The 9978-nt window shown below is 37.1% G+C and overlaps 1 pseudogene; it reads left to right on the top strand.

Moving 5' to 3' along the window:
* The first annotated feature begins 727 nt into the window (after positions 1-727).
* LOC130025863 (uncharacterized) lies at positions 728-821 on the top strand (annotated as a pseudogene).
* Positions 822-9978: the final 9157 nt, after the last annotated feature.

Genomic DNA, 9978 nt, shown 5'->3' with positions numbered 1-9978 from the left:
GTCCCTGATCTTAGAGGGAAGGCTCTCAGTTTTTCCCCATTGAGGATGATGCTTGCTGTAGGCTTGTGGCACAGAGAACTAGATTTTTAATTTCAGATCCGTTTTGCCCATGTGTCATGACTAAGAATCACTATCAGTAGATATGAAACTCACTATACACAAAGATGCACACAGGTTACTATGAGTCATCTATGTTGTTAATGTGAGTTGACCATTAAACTTCACTGAGACCCTTTGTTCTGTCCTTTATAGGAGCCACATGAGTCTCACCTTCCATTCAAGTTGAACTTGTAATAAGGTGGAATGAAATCATCAATATGCTTCTCACCTCATCCTTCAGGAGAAAAATCCTACATACATTCAAGGTGGTCAAAGTGCAGACAACACCATCCACCTTTTCCTGGAGATGTACACGGGACTGAGGTGAGAACAGCAAAAGGCTCTAGTTTAATGGTCTTAATTAAGGTTTCAGGGAACGACATTAAACAAACTCATATACCATCTTCCAAAAGAATTATTTTGTAATTCTGATGCCTAGGGTATGGTAAAAGATAATATGGCAAAAACCATATTTTTCTTTCTGGGACATTAAATTTCTAAATCTATTTATTCATGCTGCTTTGAAATACATTCCTTGATTTGGAATCATTGTCTGCCATAGGAGTGACGAAGGACAACACTGAAAGTAATAAGAAGAGAAAAATATGGAAAAAATAACTCCTACTAAGTTTAACACATATACTAAAATTGAAATGATAAAATGATGAGCATGGTCCTTGCACAGAGATGATATGCAAACTTGTAAAGCATTCCATATTTTTGTTGCAAGAAGAATGAACAGGTCTACTTTAAGCTAAGACAATCCCCACAAGTACAAAAATTCTACATAAAGAGAGCACAAATCTCCATCACAACAATCTCTCTCAATGTCAATGGACTAAATGTGCCAATTCAGAAGCACAGAATGGGAAGATGAATTAGAAAACTGAAACCAACATTCTGCTGCCTGCAAGAAACACGTCTGAACAATCAAAGCACCCATGGGCTAAAAGTAAAAGTCTGGGAAACAAGTTTTCAAGGAAATATCACCTTCGCAAAGCTGGAGTGGCCATACTAGTATCAGACCACATGGATTTCAGGCTAAAGGTTATCAGAGACAGTGAAGGTCATTTCTTAATGATCATGGGATATGTACATCAGAAAGAACTCACCCTCCTCAATGTATATGATCCTAATAACAGACCAGCAAAATACTTTAAAACAACTTCTATTAGACTTATAGAAAAACATTGATAGCAACACAATACTAGTAGGAGATTTCAACACTTCTTTGTCAATTCTCGATAGATCAAACAGACTGAAGCTCAGCAAGGAAATATTTTCTATAAGGGAAGTAATGAACAACCATTGGCTTAGAGAAGAAATCAAAGAGGAAATAAAAAGTTTCCAGAAACAAGTGAGAATGAGGACACGAGCTACCATCACTTGTGGGACACAGCAAAAGCAGTGTTAAGAGGAAAGATTATAGCTCTGCCAGAATTCATCAGGAAGAAAGAAAGGGCCTACATGAATAAATTAGAGCTCAAGATTTTGGAAAATGACCAACAAAAGTAGTCCTAACTAGGCTGGAGGAAGGAAATAATAAATCTTGTACCAGACATCAATGAGCTAGAATCACAAAATACAATCCAAAAGACCAATAAAAGCAAAAGCTGGTTCTTTGAGAAAATAAATAAGATCAATAAACCATGAGAAGCCTCTCAAAGAAACAAAGAGAAAGAATTCTAATAAATCGAATCAGAAATGCAAAGGGGGATATCCTAATAGAAAGTACAGAAATCTATAGGATCATCAGAGATTATTTTGAGAATCTTTGCAGAAGGAAATGAGAGAATCTTGAAAAAATTGATAAATTTTTGGATTCCAATTACCTCCCAAGGCTGAACCAAGTAGATTTGGAATACTTGCACCTATCACTACCAAGGAAATTTAAATGATGGTCAAAGTATCCCTGCAAACAGAATCCCTGGTCCAGATGGATTCAATAGTGAACTATTTCAAACCTTTAAAGAGGAACTGCTTCCAACATTTTTAAGATTTTCCAGGAAATTGAAGAAACAGAAATACTCCCAAATAGTTTCTATGAGGCAAAGATCACCCTAATACTCAAATCGATAGAGACACCACAAAAAAAGAAAATTACAGACCTATTTCCTTAATGAATACAGATACAAAGCTTTTCAAGAAAATACCAGCAAAGAGAATCCAGAAACTCAACAAAAGATCACACACTATGACCAAGTAGGTTTAGCTTGGGGATGCAAGGATGACTTAACATTCTCTAGTCAATCAACAGAATACAACATCTCAATAAAATAAAGATAAAAGTCATATGATCATATCAATAGATGTAGATAAAGCATTTGATTAGATCCAGCACCCATTCACGATGAAAAACTCTCAACAAAATTGGAGTTGAAAGTACTTTACTCAATCTAGTCAAAGCAAATTACCACAAACACACAGCAAGCATTATTCTCAAGGAGGGAAAACCAAAGGCTTGGAGCAGAAATCAATGAAATAGAATCCCAGAATACAATCAGGCACAAAACAAGTTACCCACTCTCACCACTCCTATTCAACATAGTACTTAAAGTACTTGCCATATGATTTTGGTAAAAAAAATAAAGATATCAAGGGAATCCATATAAAAAAGGAAGAACTCAAGCTTTTACTATTTGGAGATGACATAATACTATGCTTATAAAATCCCAAAGAATCTACAAAAAAGCTCCTGGGAACAATAGATTTGTTTAGTAAAGTAGCATATTACAAAATCAATATCTGGTACTACATGGCTTTTCCATATATTAATAATGAAAGAGAAAAAAGAGATAGAGAAAAACAATCCCATTCACAATAATACCTCAGAAAATAGAGTATAATAGAATCAACTAAAAAGGTTAAGGAACTATAGCAAAAAAAAAAAACATACAAAACACTACTTCACAAAATAAGAGAGTATATGAGGAAATGGAATCACATCCCATGCTCATGGATTGAGAGGTTTAACACTGTCAAAATGGCAATACACCCCAAAGCTCTATAAAGGTTTAATGCACTTTCTATAAGGATACCCATAACATTTTTCAAAGAAATAGATTAAACACTCTTGAAACTCATACAAAACAATAAACTCCCATGAAGAGCTAAAGCAATCTTTGTTAAAAAGAAGAAGGGAACACCTTCCCCAACTTGCAACCCTACTACAAAGTTTTAGTTATCAAAATACCATGATATTCCGATAAAACAGGCCTCAGATCAATGGAATATAGTCAAATATCCTGACGCTGGCCCTCAGATTATTATTACCTAATCTTTCTTAAAGGCTCAAGAAATATGAAGTTGAGCTAGGAAGTCTCTTCAGCAACTGGTGCTGGTAAAACTGGACAGCAATATGCAAAAAAATGAACTCAGACCTCTTTATAGTGCCAGGCACAAAGTCAGATCAAATGTAATAAAGACCTCACTATCATACCTGAATTCTTAAGATATATGGAGAAAAATGTGGGAAGATCCCTTCATGACATTAAAGCTAGGGGAAACTTCTAGAATGAAACACCACGGACCAAGGAAGAGGAAGTGAAGATAAACAAATGAGAGTACATTAAACTAAGAGGTTTCTGCAACTCAGAAAAAATGGTGACCATGATCGAAAGACAGACCACATAATGGGGAAAAATTATTTATGCAATACCCATACAATTGACCTCAAAATTCTGACTCCTGTATCATCAAGAACACTAAATAGTTCCCGTGAATTTTATTCTTCTTCACATATATTTACTCTAAAGTATTTTAGATTTACTTTTTTTAATTTATTTTTTTATTTTTTCCCCTTTATTTTATTTTATTGTTTTTTTACAGTTGTAGATTTACAATTTTTTGAGCTTTTGTTTCAATTATACAATGATCAGATACCCATCCCTTCACCAGTGCCCATTTTTCACCACCATGGATAATATCCCTCCCACACCCATCCCCCATCCCCTCTGTCTCTGTGGCAGGGCAATCCCCTATGTTCTCTCACTCCTTTTGGGTGTTATGGTCTGTAAAAGAGGCATTGAGTGGCAAACATATTCAGTCCATAGTCTACTTTTGACATGCATCTCCCCTCCTGGGAGGATCTTCCAAACATCCTTTATTTGGTGCTCCCTTATCTATCTGAACTGCCCATTCCTCTAGGATACCCGGCTGGCCTCTAAGTTATGGAGTAATCCTCCTGGTGCTGATCTCAGCTATTCTTGGGTATTAATCTCATATTTTGTTACTTTATATCCCCCAGATGAATGCAATCTTTCTATGTCTATCCCTCTCTTTCTGACTCATTTCGCTTAGCATGATACTTTCCATATTGTACCACTTGTATGTAAATTTCATGACTTCATCTTTTCTAAGAGCTACATAGTACTCCACTGTGTAGATGTACCAAAGTTTCTTTAACCAGTCATCTGTTCGTGGGCATTCATGTTTCTTCCAGTTTCTGGCTATGTAAAGAGTGCTGCAATGAACAAACAAGTGCAGATGTCACTTCGACTATACATTTTTGCCTCTCTGGGATATATTCCCAGGAGTGGTATTGCTGGGTCAAATGGGAGCTCAATTTCTTATTTTTTGAGAATCGTCCATACTATTTTCCAGAAGGATTGAACCGGTGGACATTCCCACCAACAGTGAAGGAGTGTCCCTTTCTCGCCACATCCAAGCCAGCATCGGTGGCTTTTGTTCTTTTGAATGTGGGCCAGTCTCTGAGGTGTGAGATTGTATCTCATTGTGGTTTTGATCTGGATCTCCCTGATGATTAATGATGAAGAGCATTTTCTCATGTGCTTTTTTGCCATTCGGATTTCTTCTTTGAGAAAGTTTCTGTTCATTTCATTGCCCCATTTTTGGATGGGGTTGGATGTTTTCTTCTTGTGGAGTTTAACCAGTATTTTGTATATTCTGGATATCAACCCCTTGTCAGATGTGTATTCGGTGAATATCCTTTCCCATTCTGTAGACTGTCTTTGTATTTTGGTCACTGTTTCTTTGGAGGTGCAGAAGCTTCTTAGTTTAAGATAGTCCCATTTATCTATCTCTGTTTTGACTTGCTCGGCCAGTGGCGTGGCATCTTTGAAGATACCATTAGCTTCAATGTCATGGAGGGTTTTGCCAACTTTATCTTCAATGTACCTTATGGTTTCTGGTCTGATGTTAAGGTCTTTAATCCATTTTTATCTTACTTTTGTACATGGTGTTAGGCAGAATTCTGAGCCTATTTTTTTGCATGTAGCCGTCCAGTGATCTCAGCACAAGTTGTTAAAGAGGCTTTCCTTACTCCACTTCTCATTACTTGCACCTTTATCAAAGATTAGATGAGCATATGATTGAGGGGAGATGTCAGTGTATTCAACCCTGTTCCATTGGTAGATTTACTTTTAAACCACAGGTAAAAAGGTAAAATTATAAGTTTTTTTAAAAATAAAAAATAACCCCTATACATAGCCAGGTGCGACCCAAAATATAAAAAAGCAAGCAAGCAAGCAAGAAAGAAAAAAATTAAAAATTAAAAAATAATGCCGTTTGCAATGCTACGGATCAATCCCAGATCATCATTCTTTGCGTTTTTGGGTCACAAGTGGTGATGCATAGTGGTTACTCCTGGCTCTGCACTCAGGAATTACTCCTCACGGTGCTTGGGGGGACCATACATGATGCTGGGAATCTAACCTGGATATGCCGTGTGCAAGGCAAATGCCCTACCTGCTGTACTATAGCTCCAGCTTTCCCCCTCCCCATAATTCATCATCTTGAGGGCCTCAGATTTTTACCTTCCATTTGTAAACTTCATCTTTACATTGACACAGTAAATTGAAACCACAGAACCATTGAATGGCATGTTATAATGGTAGCAGCCATGAGCAAACATTGATAAACCATAAGTTGGCATGAATGAATTCTGTCTCAGAGGCTTCACTTCTGAGGATACCTGTCACTACCTCCTTTCTGTTACGTATCCCAGGATGAGAACCTACATCAGGCCATCAGTAGAAATTGTCCACCCGAAAGCTAGACTTCCACTGGGATCAGAATCCTTGATCCATCTAACTTGAAATTTTTCATTCATGACTTGTTCACCTTGTTTCAGGCGGAGGCATCCAGAGCATAAACTCAGCTTTCCCGTTGTTTCCACAGGAAACCCAAATACCTAAGAATGTTATCATTTCTGACGCCACTTTTAAAGATTTTTTTGGTATCCCACGGTAAGATACTATGATTCGTGTTATAATATTACTGTTGTCTATAGTCCGGTCTCCCCAAAGAACTCTCTACCCTCCTCACTCCAAGTGCAGACTCCAGTGTATCATGATCCTGAACGTACTTATAATAGTTTCACTCAGGTTCTCCCCTAAAGTGCACAAGTTAAGTTCATACCAATCCAAGTTCTTATTCCTAAACTAGCAGAGTGGGCTTGTTCCTCAAGCTTGTGTTCTGCCTTGAAGAAATACCGTGCTTCCTTTCTCTATGTCTCTCTTTGCTTGTTTTGTTAAATGACTGTTCTCGCTTGAACATATATTCCATTCCACCCTACAACTGTTTCACAAGTTTCTAAGGGTTTTTCAATAAAATATATTTTGTTTCACTAAACTAAAAATTTTAAAACCCCAGAGCATTGTTAAAATCAATATTTGTATCTTTTGAACCACAAATTTTGAAAATGAAAGGTGGTAAAGCAATGGAATACTACTCAGTTGTATATAGTGAAATCTTCTTATTATTTGTATATAAAATGTATAATATAAATAAATTATGTTTAGTGACAAAAACCAGGCAGAGAAAGATAGGCATCCTACAAATTCAGGCATATGTGGAATATGGAGAAAACAAATTAAAAGAATAAAATGAGACAGACAAACGTCTAAAACATTATTTATATTCTATGATTTATAATTCAATTAACAATGGTTTCTCATACACAAAATTCCAACATGACACTCCTCATTCTCTCAAAGAACATACCCTCCCTCTCCCCCAATCCCCCAGAATCCCTCCCTCTTAATTCCCTGACCCAATTGTGTGGATAAGTTCTCCCCTTACATTGCTACCTTGCTGTGTGTCTTTACATCCCACATATGAGAAAAATCTCTCTGTATCTGTTCCTTTCCTTAAGGCTAACTTTACATGCATGATATCCTCTAGTTTCATCCAATGTTGAAAATTACATAATTTTGATCTTTTCAAAGCAATAAAAACAAACTTTAGAACTATGAGACTATTTACTTACCAGATGGAAAGGTGTAATCAAAGTGGAAAAACTGAACAATGGTGAATGACACAGTAGGCCTTTCAGCAGTGAGTGTAATATGATACATGCAAGTTGATTCTGCATAATCCTAAAATTTATGAAATTCTATAATGTAATTCTATAAGGTAATTTTAAATAATCAAAAAAGTACTTAAATAATTTACATTTATCTATGATTATGACCAATTTAATCTTTTGCCTTCACTCAGGTTCCCATCTGCTGATCTCTGGCAGACGAAACAATTTTTATTTTATTTTACTTTTTTAAAATTTTTATTAGTGAAACACCATGATGTACATTTGTACATTTATAAATTTTTGTGCTTGGGTTTTGATTATACAATGATCAAATGCCCATTCTTCCACCAGTGCCCATTTTCCACCACCATGTATTCCAGTATCCCTCCCACACCAATCCCCCCATCCCACCCTGCCTCTGTGGCAGGGCATTCCCTTTTGTTCTCTCTCTCTTTTTGGGTGCTGTGATCTGCAAAAGACGCATTAAATTGCAATCATGTTCAGTCCATAGTCTGAATTTTTATTTTCAAAGCATTTTTTGGCAGAGGTTTGGCATTCTTTGCTAGCAACCAACTCATTTTCTTCTGCATTTTTTTTTCTAGAAATATATAGTTATACTAAGACTGATTAGTCATGGGACCAAGTTGACAAATGTCCTTGTTTTTACTTAAGTTCTGTTTACTAATTATCACAAATTATTAGCAGTGGATAGAAAATAAGTAGCCCAAAATTCATGGGGGAAATGGAAATGTATATGCTTTCCATAGTTTGGAAAATCCCTGTCACTAGTATAGTGACATACATCTAAATTTGTAAACAAAATGATTAAGAAGAGGTAAACCATGACTGCCACTTCAAGGAAGAACGGGCCTTCAGCAAATATCCTTGGTTTCAGAAGGATGGCTCTGGCTTGGATGGGGGGCAAACATGAGAGCTGTGAGCTACCTGCTGTTAACACATGCTCTGAGGCTATGTGGTGACACTGCTGAGAAATGTGGAGAGCCCTGATTAGGTAGGGTCATGGGGGAGAATGGAATGATGACAAGAAAACGGAGCAACAGGACAAGATCATAGATTCCTTTGTATAAAAGTTTTCATCTCTAATGTATTAATCTGTGAAAAAGAGAACCAACTTCTTATCATTCTTCCTGGCAATATATTATCCTTACATAGTGCTTCAGGAAAAAAACGCTTCCCTTGTTAGTTATTATAGCCTGAATATCTGTGAGGTCTTTGAACTATTTCTATGTATACAGTGCTGATGACTGAAACCAATCTCACTATTTAAGTATCTAAACTGCAATGTTCTCACCATTTAACTCTCAAAACTCTGATGGCTCCAAATTTCTAAGATCAGCTTTCATCTCTTCCATGATATCCAGGCTTCTCTTCCCAACTGTCAACTCTCCCTTTCTTTCTCCCTCTCTCTACCAACTATGGTCTCCCTGCCAAAATTTGCCAAGACAAGCCTTCTTGAAATATAGACATAAGTCGACTTCTCCTTTTTTTTAAATTTAGGCAATTTTGATTTTCAAAGTCATTTATATTGGAGATTTGTCATACAGTATTCCAATTCTAATCACACCACCAGTGTCTGCATCCCTCCACCAACAAATTACCCATTTCTCCCTGTATTCCCACCGATTTCCTTGACAAACTCATTTTGAATTTTTACTATTGTACTTTGGATTCCATACTTACAGTAGTGTTGGCATTGGTGGTTAAGACATACACCTCAACTTTTTCATGCTGGCCTTCCTGGATCAATGCCCACTGACACCATGTAGGGGAAATATATGAGAACAAATCATTAAGCTCCAAATTTTTCAAATAATCTTTAAACAATTCTGATCGAAAAGAAAATAGTGAGAACTGGAGGAGACAACCCCTTGTCAGCCTGCAAAGTCTTTTCATTTTTCCACATTACAAAAGAAGAAATCAGTGAAGGAGGTCTGTCATCACGTAAGTTAGGTGACCCTGCTGAGGTGTGGTCAACAGGGTGTTTTGTGCTCTTCTCTCCTTCCACCAGAAGTCCCAACCCTATGATTTTTGTCTCTTCAGTCCGCATAAAATGAAAAAGTTTTACCACACAGTCATCCATGCAATGAGCCCAGCCAAGGTGATAAAAATAAATTTGAGCAAATTCATAGGTTAGTCATGGTGGTAGAATCTAAATATCATGTTTTTGTATTGAATCTGCAGGAGACACATATTACAAACCTTTTCATGATTCAGTTTCAATCATAGGATATTTTAACACTAACCTCCACTAGTATACAGTTCCATTGCTAATGTTCCCAATTTCTCTCCCACCACTCCCTCTCCCAACCCCAAACCCCACCTGACAGCCTGCTGTCTCTACACTATGGCAGACACCTCTCTCTCTCTCCCTCTCACTCTCTCTCTCTCTCTCTCTCTCTCTCTCTCTCTCTCACACACACACACACATATCCTTTGGGCATTATGGATTGTAATACAGAGAGGGAGAGGTTCTCACGTTTATTCCTTTACCTACTTTCAGGACTCAGTTCTCACCCAGAGTAATCACTTCCAACTATCATTGTCATAGCGGTCCCTTCTTTATTCCAAATGCTCGCCTTCAGCACTTGTGG

Source organism: Sorex fumeus, unplaced genomic scaffold (genome assembly GCF_029834395.1).
Source record: "Sorex fumeus unplaced genomic scaffold, SorFum_2.1 ptg000032l, whole genome shotgun sequence".
Lineage (NCBI taxonomy): Eukaryota > Metazoa > Chordata > Mammalia > Eulipotyphla > Soricidae > Sorex > Sorex fumeus.
The sequence above is the reverse complement of the archived record's forward strand: the minus strand, read 5'-3'. Positions and strand labels throughout refer to the sequence as shown.